General features: G+C 45.1%; 1 pseudogene; it reads right to left on the bottom strand.

The window, feature by feature from the left end:
* Positions 1-10,870: 10,870 nt before the first annotated feature.
* On the bottom strand, positions 10,871-11,972 carry LOC103222453 (tropomyosin-like; annotated as a pseudogene).
* Between the last annotated feature and the right edge of the window lie 4,529 nt (positions 11,973-16,501).

The following is a 16,501-nucleotide window of genomic DNA, read 5'->3' as shown; positions in this document are numbered from 1 at the left end:
TACGCTGCAAAGCCCCACACTGCCAGTCTGGGGAGCAGACACACAGCTCTCAGCACAGGCAAGCTCTCCCCACCCCAAAGTCCGTGTCTCTGGTGGATGCTCCAGGCTGCCTCTGTGTCTCTGTCTTTACCTAGTTCCTTTGGGCATACAATGGGAACAATAATAAGAACCTTCATTTTCTACTTGGGACTGTTAGCATAATCCAGGAGGACCTTGGGTGTGAGGTCCAGGAGGACCCATCGGGGGCTCCAGGTTAATTATTGTTATTACCTCTGCTTGACTGATAAAGAAAGGGGAAGAAGAGAGGTCACATGCTCGGACAGGCCTGCTGTGATCAGGCTGAGGCCTGGCTGGAATCTGTTCATTCTATTTCAGCAGGTCTGCAAGCAGGAATGCAGGAAGCAGTATCAGGCCCACAGCCCAGAAGAGTGGGTGCCACTGGCTGAGAGAGGGCAGATAGGGGGATGGCCAGTGGCCAGGATCATGCCCAAGGGGCTGTCTGGGGCCTCAGCTCCTTAGGGCCCAGGGAGGTGGAACATGCCAGAAACTGTGGAACCATGAGGCAATTTGGGAGCCTCCCTGCCTGTTCCTAGATCTTCTCAGGGGGTGGAACAGCCCTAGAGCGGATAGCTTCGAGTGTCGCCTAGGCTAGAACAGAACAGCCTGAGCTCCCCTAGAGACCTCTGGGGTTGCCTGAGGCCTGTCAGGCTCTTCCTTGGAGAGCCTCAGTGCCTTCTTCTGGGACAAATAATATATCAAACGAACTGAAATACCCAGAGAGCTCCCTGGGAGCCGGCACTGAGCCTGGCACTGCTGGGAATGCAAAGGGGACTTAGACCCATTGCTCACTCTTCAGGCAATTCCACTCCAAAGTGAGCACTTGGAGAGAAAGGGTGGCAGGAGGGTAAGGCAGCAAACACCCAGGTGGCTGCCCCCAGGGCAGAACCTGAGGTTCAAGAAGACCAGGAGAGCACCAGGAGCCAGAGACGGGACACTGCTGTCTGTCTAGGAGAGGTGGGGAAGGTCAGAAAGACTTTTGTGGAGTTGGGGTTTCCTTAGAGACATTTCTGAGCACTGGTTTGGCCCTGAGGCTGGGTTTTGGGTCTTGACTCTGCTATTCCTATGAACAAGTGGTTTTGAATTCTCCAAGCCTGTATTTTCTCATCTATAAAAGAAGGAAAATAATATATCTGGCCATGCCGTGGCCGTGATGATGGAATGAGATCATGTTCACAGCACTGAGCAGGGTGTCTGTAAAGCAAGTCTCAACAATACTCACTGTGCTTGAGGGTGGATGGGATTGAATTTAGAGAGGTGATGGGGAAAGGAAGGAGCCAGTGACAGGACAGGGCAATTCAGTCCATCAGCTTAGGTTTGAGCTACTCAAAAGTTCATTTTGGGTAATTAAGGAAGTTTCTACTTAAGGGCTTCAGTGGGGAAACGTTTTATAAAATGAACATTTCTTTTTAAAAAGTGAAAATTCTGTCCCTGTTTTTCTGCTTTCAAGTATAGATTTCATAGAATTATTCCAGCATGTATTAAGCACATTGTTTATCCAAGATGCTATGCTCAGAGTTGCGGTGATCCAGAAACCAGGTCATTTCCACCTTCAAGGAGTTTGCAAGTTCATGTGCACAGCCCTGTGGGAGAAGGCGATTTCAGGAAGCCTAGCCCAACCCCTCTCTCAGATGCCTCCAAGGCACTGCCATGGATGGGTTCCCCACCCCCAGATGCCATGGGGTTGGGCAGATCTGCTTCTTTTGCTAAGATTAAGGGCCAATGGGCCACTGCTCACTAAGGCGGGCAAAGTGGGAGCAGCTAGAAGTGAGCACTAGAGATCTGGTGAGAAATTCCAAGACTCCAGGGCAAAACTTCCCCAACAAGCCCTCCTTTGCTGAATTTAAAATGAACAGCCCAGATGCAAAGAGAGTATTTGTTCTGTGTTCACAGGGAAATGGCCTGTGAAGATCTGACCTTGGCTCTGACTTCCACCCTCTCTTGCCACAGACCAGAGCCACAGAAGCATTAACCCTCAGTCCACCGAACCATTGCTGTTCAGCAAAAGGCATCCAGCTCCTTGTTTGGGTTTAGGGGAAGTGGGTGCAGCACATCACAGCGGTCATTTATTAAGCTTCACCTACTATGTGTGGTGCCTCATTATGCTAAAAGATAGACTCCCCATTTTATAGAGGAGGAAACTGAAACTTAGCAAGGTTTAATAATCTGTCCGATACTCATACAGCTAAAATGAAGCCAATGAGAAATGCTTATCAGAGCTGGACATCAAAGACTATGTTTTTAACCATAGCTCTACTAGCACCCAAGCCAGTGCTGTGTTTTAAGAAGCTCTTAAGAGACTCTGACAGTTTTCTTTATGAACCCTTCTTCCACAGTTCTAAATAGCAGAACTGTGGATTGTAGAGAAGCAAGTTGGAAACTCACAGCCATGAGGTTGCATCTAATCAAAAATACATTTTATTTAACTAAAAAAATGATTTAGTCTGTCTCTCTGTGTGTGTGTGTGTGTGTGTGTGCTTTTTTGTAGAGGTGGGGTCTTACTATGTTGCCCAGGCTGGTTACAAACTACTGGCCTCCAGTCATCTTCCCGCCTTGGCCTCCCGAAGTGCATGCCCAGCCCTGAAATAATGTTCTTAAATTAAAACATTTTAATTTAAGTTAAATGTCTTTCCTAACATGTATCGCATAACCTATGTTTGGCCTTTTCCATGTTGAATTACCTGCCTGGCCTGGAAAGCATCAGAATCTGTGACCCTGTAAGAGCCGATCTCTCATCCTCACTGTGATGTCAGGGCTGGTGCCTTGGGACACTTGTGTTTTGAAGGTGATTCATCTCCTTTCCCTTGGAAGGCACTCTGGGGCTGCCTCATCTGCACTGAGAAATCAGATCGAGGGCCCAGAAAAACTGATAGAACCCTCACCTTTCCCTCACTTCACCAACTTTGCCTTCCCCTTCCCACCCTGCCGAGGACTCCATAGTCCCAGACAGGGGAGCCTGTGTTCCCAGGGCCAGAAGTCCACTGTGTGTGGGCAGCTCAAAGGGGCCAGGCTGCCAGCATTGACCTCATGATCTTCAGTGGACCCAGAAGTCCACAAGGCCTGGCATTGACCAAGATCACTGGGCTCAAGCCTGGGCTACTGCCCCCTGGTCCAGAGAGCCTACAAATGCAGGGCAGCTCCCATCCCAGCTCTGCTGCCCTTCAAGACAGCACCAATAGCAGCCGAGGTGAGGGCCCCAGGCCCAAGAAAGGGGGCTGGCAGGTCCCCTGAGTGTCGTAAGGGCTATGGGTACCCCCTTGTTCACACGTTCCCAAAACAAGTCCTGGACAGGCTGTCTCATGACACCAGGAAACAGTTGCTTGATGGGAAACCTGCTGTGTGTGTGTGTGTGTGTGTGTGTGTGGGCACATGTGTGTGTGTGTGTGCTGGAGAGAAGAAGAAAGGAAGGGGAGAAAAAAAAACGAGAGCACTGAGCAATTCCAAAGGCGTGTGGTTTTCTTCTTGTGGTTTGATGCAAGGGCTTGGTGGTTTAAGTAAAGCCCTGAGCCCAGATTGTGGGACAGTTAAAGACTAGGTGGAGCAAAGGCGAGTCCTGAGAACAAAGAGCCTATTGAGGGCACCCTGCCCCAGGGGAAGAGGCAGGCAGCAGAGGGCGGGGCAGCCCCACTCACCTGTGCGAGCCCTCCTTGGGCACAGGCTTCTGGTCTACCCAAAAACCGTCACAAGTATTACTCACTTAGGAGCTCTTCTATCAGCTCTCAGGGGTAGTGCTTGGACGGGGTCACCTGCAGCTACAACTTTCTAAGATTCTAGAGCTCTTTTTAGGGGTGTGGCTTTTCTTTCTACTTTTTAGTCTCGGCGCCCTGAAGGAGTCTGAGGTACAGCATGATAATAGCTAAATGTATACAGCCCTGCTCACATGCCAGACACTAAATGTTCTAAATGTTCTCTGCTAGCTCATTTAATCCTCACCATTCTAAGAAGTTGGTCCTGTGGTGATTTCTCTTTTACGGATAAGGAAACTGAGGCACAGAGAAGCTGAGTGAGTTGCTGGTTTGTGAGTCCAGGGAGTGGGCTCTGCATCTATATTACTGATGATACGCTGGCTCATTACGGGAAAGGGAGAATGTCCAGGACAAAGGCAAATATCAGATCCCACAGCACAGGCCCCTGCAGTCCAGGCCCTTCCTTCAGCCTTCTCCCCACAATAAACACAAACCAATGCAGAAGATGATGGTCACCCCCAGAGAGGCCAACACCATGGCTCCTGACCCAGAGGAAGGCAGAAGGAGTTGGGTTCACCTGCTGCCTGTGCTATCTGACAGACAAGGACTGGCACTGGTTAGCAGGGCCAGCTTGATGAGTCAGACACCCACTGCACTGAGCAACCTTTGCATACACCTCTACTGTGAAGAATGTGCCCAGGGATTGGGATTTTCTAGTAAATTGTCATTTCTGGGTGTTACACACCCTGTTAGCTTTGAGTACTGTTGCTAGAAACCTCCTTAAAATGACTGTGTAGGGATAATCCCAGCAGGGCAGCTCCCTGTCAGCCCAAAACAGAGCCTCCGGGCAGAACGCTGACACATATTTTGTGGGTCTCCTTTCGGCTGACCCCCAGGCTGTAGGAACTTGAGTTGCAGGCAAAATCCACACCTGGCCTCGAACCCTGGTGCCCCTCCAGTAGCCTCTCACATCCCCTCTTCTCAGATCACAGGGCATGCTGAAGCCAACAGTGAGTGGGGAGACCCTCTAAGATCCCACAAAGCAGCACAGTGGGTGGAAAGAGAACGTTGGAATCCCAGAGACCAGACTTAGAGTCCATTACTCGCACTCTCTGATAGATAAATAAAAATGACCAGCTTGTGGTTACTGTGAGGATTCAAAGGGGCTAAGCTCCTATGGCACTGAGCATGGTGCCTGGCACAGAGTAAGTGCTTAGTGGGTATTAGCTGTTGCTACCTGGACCAGCACCTGAGACTACTGAGAGTGAAACTGATGCTGGAGAAGTGATATTGAATAATAATCTGTACCAGGGCCAAGCGTGGTGGTACAGGCCTGTAATTCCAGTAACTCAAAAGGCAGAGGCAGGAGGATTATTCGAACCCAGGAGTTCTTGACAAGGCTGGGCAACACAGCAAGACCATCATCTCAAAAAAAAAAAAAAAAAAAAAAATCCTCGGTGTGGTGGCTCATGCCTGTAATCCCAACGACTTGGGAGGCTGAGGAGGGAAGGTTCACTGGAGTCCAGGAGTGAGGGCTGCAGTGAGTTATGATCATGCTTCTGCACTCCAGCCTGAGTGACAGAGCAAGACTCTATCTCACTAACGACAAAATAATAATATGTACCTGGCATTTTTGGTTAGCATTTTCCATACATTTCCTTATTTGTTCCATGAAATAAGATGAAGAGTCACTTGAGAGCCAGAGAGGTTAAGAAACTTGCTGTCACTTTCCTGGCCTGAGGATCTCTGCAAAACCCAGTCCAGAACTGCAAGCCAGGAAACGTCTCACAAGAAAAGTCCATGCCTGTCAACTTCACTTGAGAATGCACTATATCTGGAAGCCATTAGCTTTATCCCTAGTGAGTAACAATTTAATCTGGCTGAGGCAAATAATAAATTAGGCTTTTTATTTTATTTATTTATTTATTTCGAGATGGAGTCTCCCTCTGTCACCCGTGCTGGAATGCAGTGGTGCTATCTCGGCTCACTGCAAGCTCTACCTCCTGGGTTCAAGTGATTCTCCTGCCTCAGCCTCCTGGGAAGCTGGAATTACAGGTGCCCAAAAACATGCCCAGCTAATTTTTGTATTTTTAGTAGAGATAGGGTTTCACTGTGTTGGCCAGGCTGGTCTCGAACTCCTGACCTTCAGTGATCTACCTGCCTCAGCCTCCCAAAGTGCTGGGATTACAGGCATAAGCTACTGTGCTTGGCTGAAATTAGACTTTTTAGATCAGGATACAACATTGGGTTGTGTGAAACTTCAAATCTATTGTGTTGAAACTAAACTCTCCTTATTGCCAAATTAGAACATTATGCAAAGAAATCCACACTTTTACAAAAGGGTTTTCTACCAGGCTTCTTGAAACATGGAGCTCTTCCATACTTTTCAGGAGCGGAGCTATTACATAAAACTGGACACACATAGATGCTTGCATGGACAATGTTAGCACTCTTAAGGTCCAATTTATAATGTGTAAAGCCCCAATTTGGAGCTGGCTAGATAGTTTGTGAGGCAAGACTTAATGAGTAACGTGAACCTGCTTTGTCCCTATATCCTGAAGCATCATGTGTCTAACACAGACTTTGGCTTTCTGGGGTCACCATCCCTGGCTTCCTTCCCAAACTTCCATCTGAACCATGCTGCTGCCACTGCTTGTAACAACTTCCCCAGGCTGGCAAGAATCTAGATTAGGCACAAGTCTACATGACCAACACATACCATTTGCCACACCAAGTTGTCCTCTGTTCCTAGACTTGGCTAAATTGCTACACCTAGATCATTGCATCCGGCTTCCTGAGCACCTGCTATGGAGCAAAATAATGTAAGATAAGAGTGTTAGTGCCTGCTAGAAAATGGAAGACAAAATAGAGCTACGAAATAAATGTTTCTTCATTTCTCCCTTCTGTGGATAACTCTGAGGACTGGCTTCTCCTTGAAATTCTAGAGAAAATCCAACAAGTAGCATGAACACACATGCCAATTGAATTGCATGCCTCCTCATGGTTAATCATGAAGCAGTGACCAGCACAGTAACACATTGCATTGTTTTACATGTATCTTTGCCTCACTTCCCATTTTTTTCCACCCTTATATCCCTGCCCTTATGCCTTGCAAATACAGTGTCAGCACTTTAATCCTTGCTTAAAGCTCTGCTTTCTAAAAGACACAGGTTAAAACAATCGTCCAAGAGTGATTCTAGAGAACAATGATCAGGATGGAATTTTGAGTTGAATGTCCCATTTGGCTTAAAGTAATGGGTACTCCATTGCTGGTAGTATATGGCTAGTAACAACTCCTTGGCATTTGGTAGACTCATGATTTTTTCAATTTTCACTGTAGTTAATTGGGATAAAGTGCAGGTCAGGCATAAGACAAGGCATTGGAAGATTAAGTGGCCATGGCCTTCAACCAGTATAGAAGCTGATACGGTTTGGGTGTGTCCCCACCCAAATCTCATCTTGAATTCCCATGTGTTGTGGGAGGGGCCTAGAAGGAGGAATTGAATCATGGGGGCAGGTCTTTCCCATGCTGTTCTCGTGATAGTGAATAACGCTCACGAGATCTGACGGTTTTAAAAAGTGGAGTTTCTCTGCACAAGCCCTCTTCGTTTGTCTGCTACCATGTGAGATATGCCTTTCACCCTCCACCATGATTGTGAGGCTTCCCCAGCCACTTGGAACTGTAAGTTGATTAAACCTCTTTTTTTTTTGTAAACTGCCCAATCTTGGGTATGTCTTTATCAGCAGTATGAAAATGGACTAATACAGAAGCAATGTTACCTATGAGGCTTTTGGACTAGGATGGCTACTTATGGCAGCAGTAAAGACATTTAAATAAATAATAGGATCAGGGAAGTTGATTTATGGCTCTAAAAGCCAGGTGACTTGTATGGCAATATTAAAGGAGGTCTTTATTTCCTGCAACATTAGGGAAAACTGTGTGAAAATCAGGTTCAGAATCTGATTATAAGGGCTTTGGAGCTGCCATGAAGATGAAATGCATAGCCTTGACAAGTATTGTATGTCAAGTCAGGGTCTTCATAGCAAAAGTGTAGAAATCTCAGACTTGGAATGGAGACTATTAGGTGGATGAACCTGAGCATCTAGAAACTCCAAATTCCTGTAAGCCCTCCTTCCCCAAAGACGTGACACCTTCATCTTTGCCACAGAAGACTAGACTCTGCTTGCTAGCTGTAGAGTATAATAATCTCACCTGAAGCAGTGGCTTCCCAAGGTGATGTCCATCCTTTAAGAAAAGCTAACCTCCACCACCTCTCATTCTCTCCAGACTGAGAGCCAGAGGCAGGTCTGGGCAAGCTCAGCTGCAGATGCAAAATCCTGTTTCAGGGTGAAATTGTCTAGATAAGAAAAAAGTTACAAACTCTAGCAAGAACTGCTGAACGTAAATTGAATATTGAGGGTAGTAGCCCAAAGAGGGGGCAAATACAGAGCTGGACAGTGGGGTATTCAGAAATGGGATAACTCATTTATGACTCATAATTTAGTTTTGTATCAAGAACACACAGAGAGTTTTCTAGGATGGTATTTGAGGCCTTGACTTCACAAGGAACTACAGAAAAAGAAGTGGAGACCACAGAAATACTTTGGCATAGTGTTGAAGAAGAGATTAGAAGGTTCAGGGAACTGGGAATATGATACAGGGACCTCTTACGTTTAGACCAAGAGCCTGCCACCCAGAGGGCATATTTTTCACTCAGACAGTAGAAAGCACATTGGTGAGCAAGATACCAGCATCTTGGAGAAGCTCAGTGGTGCCTTTCAAAGGCACACACTCAAATATAATTACTTGATAGGTAGCTAACCAGAGTGGTAGGTTCAGTCAGAGTGCTTTGGTCCACAGGGCTCTATGACAGTAATTAACAGATTACAGAGTCCAAGGAGTGAGTGGCATAGACCACCAATTAGGGTGCTATTGGGTTTATACAAACAGGAAGATATCTCGAACTGGCAAATGGAAGACTGACATTAACCACAGAAAAGGAAAATTGAAGCCTATGCCTCAGAGTCAGTTCACAGAGCCAGAGCCCATTATGAATGGAATTCTAGAACCCTAAGTGCTGATAAAAGTCATTGTCACAGAAGACCCAGTGCATCTGCAAACCCACCCTGTGGTTATTTCCCCAGTGCCCAAATATATAGTTAGGATAGATATAATTAGCATATACTTGCCAGCTGGTAGATCCCTTACAGTAGTGGCCTGATTTGTGGAGTGAGGACCATTATGAGAAGAAATGGAAGCCCTTGAAAGGCCAAATGGAAGCTCTTGACATTTTCCTATCCCCAATACTAGCTTCCAAGAAAAATTAGAAGCAATGCCACACTTCTGGAGGAATTTTAGAGATTAGCATTACCATTCAAGATTTGAGAGATGAAGGTATTGGTCACTATTGTATTCCCAATCAGCTCACCTCTGGCAGTAGACACTGCAAGCTTAATACTTTGTTTCAGCTGCTGGTCAAAATATAAGTTTTTTATTTCTTATTTTTTTAGAGATAGGGTCTAACTATTACCTGGGCTGGACTTGAACTCTTGGATTCATAGGCTCAAGTGATTCTCTCACTTTCCAAGTAGCTGGGACTACAGGCACATGCCACTGGATATGGATATTTACTGGGGTAGAGCAACGCAGCCTCAGGCAATCCATCAGTAGAGCGGGACCAAAGAAGTTTACCTTTTTTTTGTTTGTTTATGTAAAAATTTATTTGACCAAAATGTAGAAAAAGTGATACTATTACATAAGATACAGTTACAAGAATCTAAAGAAAAGTGTGGATTTGATCCCATTGCACAATTTGCTAGTGTATTTCCTGGGCAGTGTGGTGCTGAATAAATAGGAGTGGGGTGGTGGGGTGGGTAAGGGATTCGGATAAGCCAGAAGCAGGCTGATTTTTTAGTCGTAATTGTAAACTTTACTCGGCCCCCACACGCTGCTGGGGAATGTGGAATGTTCCAGCTCTGAGATGTTAACTGAGAAAAGAGAAGTCAAACAAAGCCGATACGTGCAGCCCTGTCTACAGAATCCTTCATTATCCAGTTTAATCAGGAGTTTCTTGGTGTTTTATTAACTTGGTCCCAAAGAAGGAATTCAAGTCCTAGATAAGGAAATCTTCAATTTGCTATTCCCTGAAGTATGGAAATGAAGTTGGGCCAATTTTTAACCTCTGCTGCCAGAGAGGCCCTTTCTGCTAATAGATAGAAACGCTTTTGCTCAACTGATTAATGACTTGTAGTCTTTCACATATGGCTGACCTGAATTGGACTGAACTCCACCATATTCTGGCTGAGTGGGTCATTACTGGAATGAGACATTTGCTCTTCAGAGAACAACTTTATTTTTATTTTATTTTTTTCTTGAGATGGGGTCTCACTCTGTCAACCAGGCTGGAGTGCAGTGGTGCGATCTCGGCTCACTGCAACCTCCACTTCCTGGGTTCAAGTGATACTCCTGCCTCACCCTCCCGAGTAGATGAGACTACAGGCAGGTGTCACCATAATTTTTTTTAATTTTTAGTAGAGACAGGGCTTCGCCATGTTGGCTGGGCTGGTCTCAAACTCCTGACCTCAAGTGATCTGGCCTCCCGAAGTGTTGGGATTACAGGCGAAAGCCACCGTGCCCGACCAGAGAACAACTTTAGAATGAAGGAAATATGCAAAAGAACATCACATCAAGGATCTATTAATTACCATCTATTAATTACTATATGTGGGTAATTACGACTATTACCCAAGCATTCTACGTTGACTGCTTGAGAGGATGTTTGTTCTGCATGGTGGAGTGTGGAGAAAGGCCAGGATTCTTAGGTTAATCTATCCGTGGGTTATGACTTTCCACAATAGCCACCCCCGGCCCCCACCAGCCCTTTTATTGGCTCTGGATAGAAAATCCCTACCCATGTGATGGTGCCTATAGTTTGACCAACCGTTGACCCAAAAGGTTATGGTCTTCAGCGTTTTAATTATATCCACGACTAGATATTGGGGTCTGTGTTCTTCAAAGTGTGGGGCTGCCTATTCTCCCAGAAACCAAATGGCCTCTGTCTTAAGAAAGTATGCTTACTAGGAAATACCCTGCCTACCTTAGGAATAAATGCAACTTAACGAAGAAATAAGAGAGCTGAAAAAGCTGGTGCCATTTGAAAAAAAAAAGGGAAGGAATGAGATTTAACTGGTGCTCAAAGCTTCTCCGATACAAAATATTTGGTCATGTATTCATAATTTGCTTGACATTTCCAGCAAAGCGAAGATGGCAATAACAAAAGGAACTTCATACAAGAGAAAAGAAAGACCCACGGAGCTCCGCAGTTTCTGTTGGAACAAGACTCTTCTGTTTTGCTTATATACAGTTAAGTTCGTTTAGTGTCTGATCCAGTGCCTGATGTAAGCCCACGTTCTCTTCTTTGGCCTGGGCAAGTTTCTCTTCCAGGTCATCAATTGTCTTTTCCAGTTTTGCAACCGTTCTCTCTGCAAATGCAGCACGGGTCTCAGCCTCTTTCAGTTTGTCAGACAGAAGTTTAATTCTTCTTCATATTTGTCCTCCTTTTCAGAATTCTTTTCAGATGCAGCCTCCAGAGATTTCAGGTTGTTAGTAACATTCTTGAGTTCTCTTCCGCCAGCTCACCACATTTTAGTTTAGACACCTCCGCACGCTCCTCTGCCCTCTCCAGCTCACCCTCCAGGATAACCAGCTTACGAGCTACCTCCTCGTATTTGCGGTCAGCCTCTTCCGCAATGTGCTTGACCTCTTTGAGCTGCATCTCCTGAATTTCCGTCTTCTCCTCATCTTTCATGGCCCGGTTTTCTATCACCTTCATTCCTCTCTCACTCTCATCTGCAGCCTTTTCCGCCTTCTCCAGCTTCAGGGCCGTGGCCATTCGTTCCTGAGCTCTGTCCAACTCCTCCTCAACGAGCTGGATGCGTTGGTTGAGGGCGGCCACATCACCTTCAGCTTTCTCGCGCCGCTCGCGCTCGCGGTCCAGCTCCCGCTGCAGGCCCTGCGCGCGGTCTTCCGCCTCGTCCGCCTGCCGCTGCAGGGCTTGGATCTTGCGTTTCACCGCCTCCGGGGAGTTGAGGCCGGCCATGGCGCGGAGGCGCAGAGGCGCACGAGCAGCGGCGGGCGCTCGAATGGACCCGGCTCGGGTGAGAGCTGCACTGCCGCGCCCCGGCCCCCCAAGCCTTTGAGAAGTTTAGCTTTACTTAGCATAACTATATAGCAAACCTGCACATGTGTCCCTGAACCTAAAATAAAAATTAAAACATAAAATAAAATTAAAAGAGAGATCATATTCTTTTATTTGAGAAATACTAATCCATAATACTATCTTATATATTATCTGAACAATAAAACTATCATATAATTTATTTTTAAAAGAGAGACATCATGCTGCAGTTTCTTTGGATTTTGAAGACAACATAGTGTAACTTCTCTCCCAGTTCCCTGATGCCTCAGAAAGCCACCAGTGTTGAGTGTGGGTGGCAAATCCAAGCTGTGGTTCCAGGTATTCTGTTTCTTGGGCCACGTGACCAACAGATCCAATGGTGCTAGAGGCATCTGCAATGGATAAGGATGTCACAGTCTTAAATAGAAGAGTCACAGCACAGAGCCCTGAGATTCTGGAACAAGGCCACGCACTACTGGAGAGAACTATCTTGTTTGGAAAGTAGCTCCTGGCATACTACTGGACTCCAGTGGAGGCAGAACAGCTCACCATGGGGCACCCTATTACTATGCAATCTGATTTCCATTATGAGTTGGTGTTATCTAACCTACAGAGTCCTACTTTTGGACACATGTAACAGCAATCTGTCATGCAACGGAAGTGATACATTTGGATCTAACTTGTAGCAGGTCCAGAAAGATTAAGTAAATTATATAAACAGATGTTCCAGACTCCCATTTCACCCATCTCTGCTGCACTGCTGACTCCCAATCGATCCACACTCATAGGTTCCTGGGAGCACCCAACATCTGACTGAACTCAGTGTTGATTTAATGGGATTGTTGCTGCATTGCTGCCCCAATCAAAAGTGACCCTGAAGGATGATGGTAAAAGGTGGTTCTTCCAATGGGACAAGCTGGAACCAGTATACGTGATCATATACTGTATGTGGAGGAAGGATGTGGCCTGAGGCCTAGACATGTACTCCTTCATGGCAGGAGTAGATGGTTCAGCCAACTGGCTAATGGCCTGGAAGGAACAGACTGGAAGATGAGAGTTGAGGAATTCTGGGGAAGCAGAATGCAGATAGACCTATGGAAGTGGATACCAACTGCATGGATAGATCTTTGGGTCACACGTTAATGATGACTGAAGACCGTATACACATTTGAGGTTCTCAGTCACCATCTAGACAGGGTGGCCCACCCTGTGTGTTTTTCATGCAATCTCTCCCCTCAGATATCTCAGTATTTGTTCAATGTGTCTATGAAGAGAGTGGTCAAGGTAACAAGGACACAGGTTACACAAAAGTCCTAAAACAGGGACTCTGACTTATTTACTGTGATTGCTGAGTACTCAACCTACTAGCAAAAAAGACCATTGCTGAGTCCTTGAAATGGCATCTTTCATCATGTACACCAGCTAGCAAACTGGTGACAAGTCAATGACATTGGAATGCTTCCATGTTACTGCAGGCAGCAGTGCATCTTTCCTAGAATTGACGCCAGCTCCAGAGGGAGATTTTCTTTAATGTGAGGCATTACACACACACACACACACACACACACCCCAGCATGTGGCAAAATGCCCAGGATATTGTAACAATTTGTTGCAGAATAAATGAGTGAATAATGAATACTAGAAATAAGAGTATGAACCAGAGAGTGAAAGGCTTACATAAATTCGGGAACATGAGTGACGCTTCTCTAGTCTCTTTTTCCTTATTCCTCAACCCAGAACATAGAACAAGCTCTTTACTGGGCCATGATAATCCCTGTTCATATATATCCCCATCTGCAATCTCTCTCTGACAGCTCCTTCCCTCCAGGCTTAAACTACCACATCTCACTTGTTGGTAAAGTACTCTGACAGATACTATTTTATTTTATTTTTACCACAATCTCATGAGATAGGGATGTGGAGAGGGATAGGTTCATCAATATCCATTTTCTCTTCTTCTTCCTGGACACAGGGCTCAACATTATTTCCCAACCTATCTGCCATTAGGTTAGGACTAGATTACCTAGTTCAGACAACTGGAAAGAGATGTGTGCCACTTCCAGGCCTGGCACATACAAATCTCTCTTGTATGGCTCTCCCTTCTGATCCATGGAGACCCTGAAGGCCACATTCTGAAGATAGCAGCTCCAAAAGATGGAAGGAACCCGGGTGCCTGAATGACTGCCTGGAGCAGAGGCCCCTGTGTGACTTGCATTGGACTTATACATAAACTAGAAAGGTTTTTATCTTATTCAACCCCTAAGAGTTTGAGACTGTGACAACAGTTAGCCAAGCCTGAATAAGCAGGAAGACAGGTGTGAATTTTTTTACAAAGAATGTACAGAAACTGAAACATCAAAAAGTGGAAAAGGTGTAAGTAATGAAAAATCACCTGGTTTGTGGCCAAACACACCTAGAAATGGTTTCATGGTTCCATCACTTGCTGGCTGTTTGTCTTTAAGCACATCATTTAATATTCCTGAACATCAGTTTTTGTATTTGTTAAATAAAGGGGAAAATATCTGTCTTGCAGTTTTATCATAAGAATGGGTGATAATACTTATAAGGTGCCAGACTGGCACACAGTAGGTGGCATACAGTAGGTTCTCAGTGAACATCTACTCTTACTGTTGTTACATCATAGATTCACATGGTTAATCACATCAGAGCTGGGGTCAGAGTCCCATTTTCTGAAGGCCAACCCAGAACAGCCTCTACTGTACACCCTGTTTTTCCCCAGCACTGCTTTATAATTGAAACTCTTAATTATAAAGGAATCCTCCTTAGCATTCATGTTTGTGAGAACAAGGCTGGAAACTTCTTGTGAACACTCTACCTGCACATCTATGAAAGGCTGGGATTAGGTTCCCAGGGCACAACTGAAGTGGTGTGGCATGAGTCTAGCTATAAGACAATTCTACTGTATTTGGAATAAAGGCAATGAAGAAGTCACAAATAATGACCAAAGCTACAGTATTTCACTCTGCAGTTTTTAGATTCAAAATTTGCCTGTTGCTAAGACTATGTGAACTAGCTGTGAAGAGAAAAATAAAATAAAATAAAATAAAATAAAATAAAATAAAATAAAATAAAATAAAATAAAATAAAATAAATGCCTTTCAAGAGTAAGTTTTTGCAGTCTCTATTCAACATCCTTTACCCCTGCATGAGTCTCACTGTGCCCTCTGGTGGTGACTGTGAATTTAACTGGGTTTGTTTATTCTTAGACTCTAAAGGAGTGATGGAAATTATCATGCTGGAGCATTGGAACTTCATCCTTGCAAAAGATTCTGGTAATCACATTTACATACACCAACTGTCCAGGGAAGATAAGGGTGACCGACCTTAGAGTGCCCTGCCTGGAGGTCACTGGAGAATGATGAGAGCCTCAGAAAGGTGTTGGCAGGAATGGAGAGGATGATTTGGAAGTAGGCATGCATTAGAGGAAGGAGGCAAAACAATGAAAGAATAGGCTAGGAAATCTCTCCCAGACCATTGGCCACATCCAGGCTATTGAAGACTACTTTTCTCCAAAAAGGTATAAGAAGTACAAAACTCCATGGGGCAATTTAAAGACAGCACCATTCATTTCTACCTTGCTGCAATTCCTTGCTCATCTGCCTCCATCCCTGCACCTGCCAGAGATGCTGGCCAACAACTCCCAGGCAAAGGAAATCATGCAGGTCATGATACCTGAAATCTCACACTCACTGTTAGCACGTCTGAGTTGCTCCCTGTAGAGACTCCCTCCTTGAGAGAAGACTCTTCTGGGCTCCAAAGCAGAGTGCAAGCAGTCCGAGGAAAAGGTAACACCTTTTTGTTTTTGTTTTTTAAGAATTTTGGAAAAACTGGAATAAGCAACGATAAATGGCTTTCTATGCCGCAGGACATCTTTGAGCCTTAAGTACACTAATATGCTATAAGAGTTAGCTATAGAGAATTATAGAACAGCTTTTCCAGAATTGATTTGGGAATCATACCTACTTACAAGACGCTGTCCAGAACTCACTTGAGAAATACTTTCTAAAACAATGGTAAACTCATACTTTATAAGGTCCTCACTGCCAGAGGCAGGCCCTTGTGATAGAGAGTACTAGTCTAGGTTTCAAGATACCTGAGTTCCCCATTGGATCTTCCACTCTATGAGTGCTTTGGGCTAGTTCTTTTCATTTCTCTAGGTTCCATTTCCTTTCCTGCAAACCGAGGAGTTTTGAGAGATCTGCAATTTTCTCTGAGACAGAGAAACTCGGGGCTCCGTAGAAGTACTCCATTGGTTCCACAACAGTCATGCAACATCCGCAAATTGCAAAAATGGGAACTTCTAATCCATTCATTTATTTTTACCTGTTTTACATTGAGGATTTACCAAAGATTTTATTTGAATAGAAGAGATTATTTGAACTGGGCATGGTGGCTCATGCCTGTAATCCCAAAATGTTGGGAGGTCAAAGCAGGAGAATCACTTGAGGCCAGGAGTTCACGACCAGACTAAGCAATATAGCAAGACCCTGCCTCTCCAAAAAATAAAGAAAATTAGCCAGGCATGGTGGTGTCCATCTGTAGTTCCAGCTATCCCAGCTC

Source organism: Chlorocebus sabaeus, chromosome 18 (genome assembly GCF_047675955.1).
Source record: "Chlorocebus sabaeus isolate Y175 chromosome 18, mChlSab1.0.hap1, whole genome shotgun sequence".
Taxonomy (NCBI): domain Eukaryota; kingdom Metazoa; phylum Chordata; class Mammalia; order Primates; family Cercopithecidae; genus Chlorocebus; species Chlorocebus sabaeus.
Note: the sequence above shows the minus strand (reverse complement) of the source record. Positions and strands in the feature narration are given on the sequence as shown.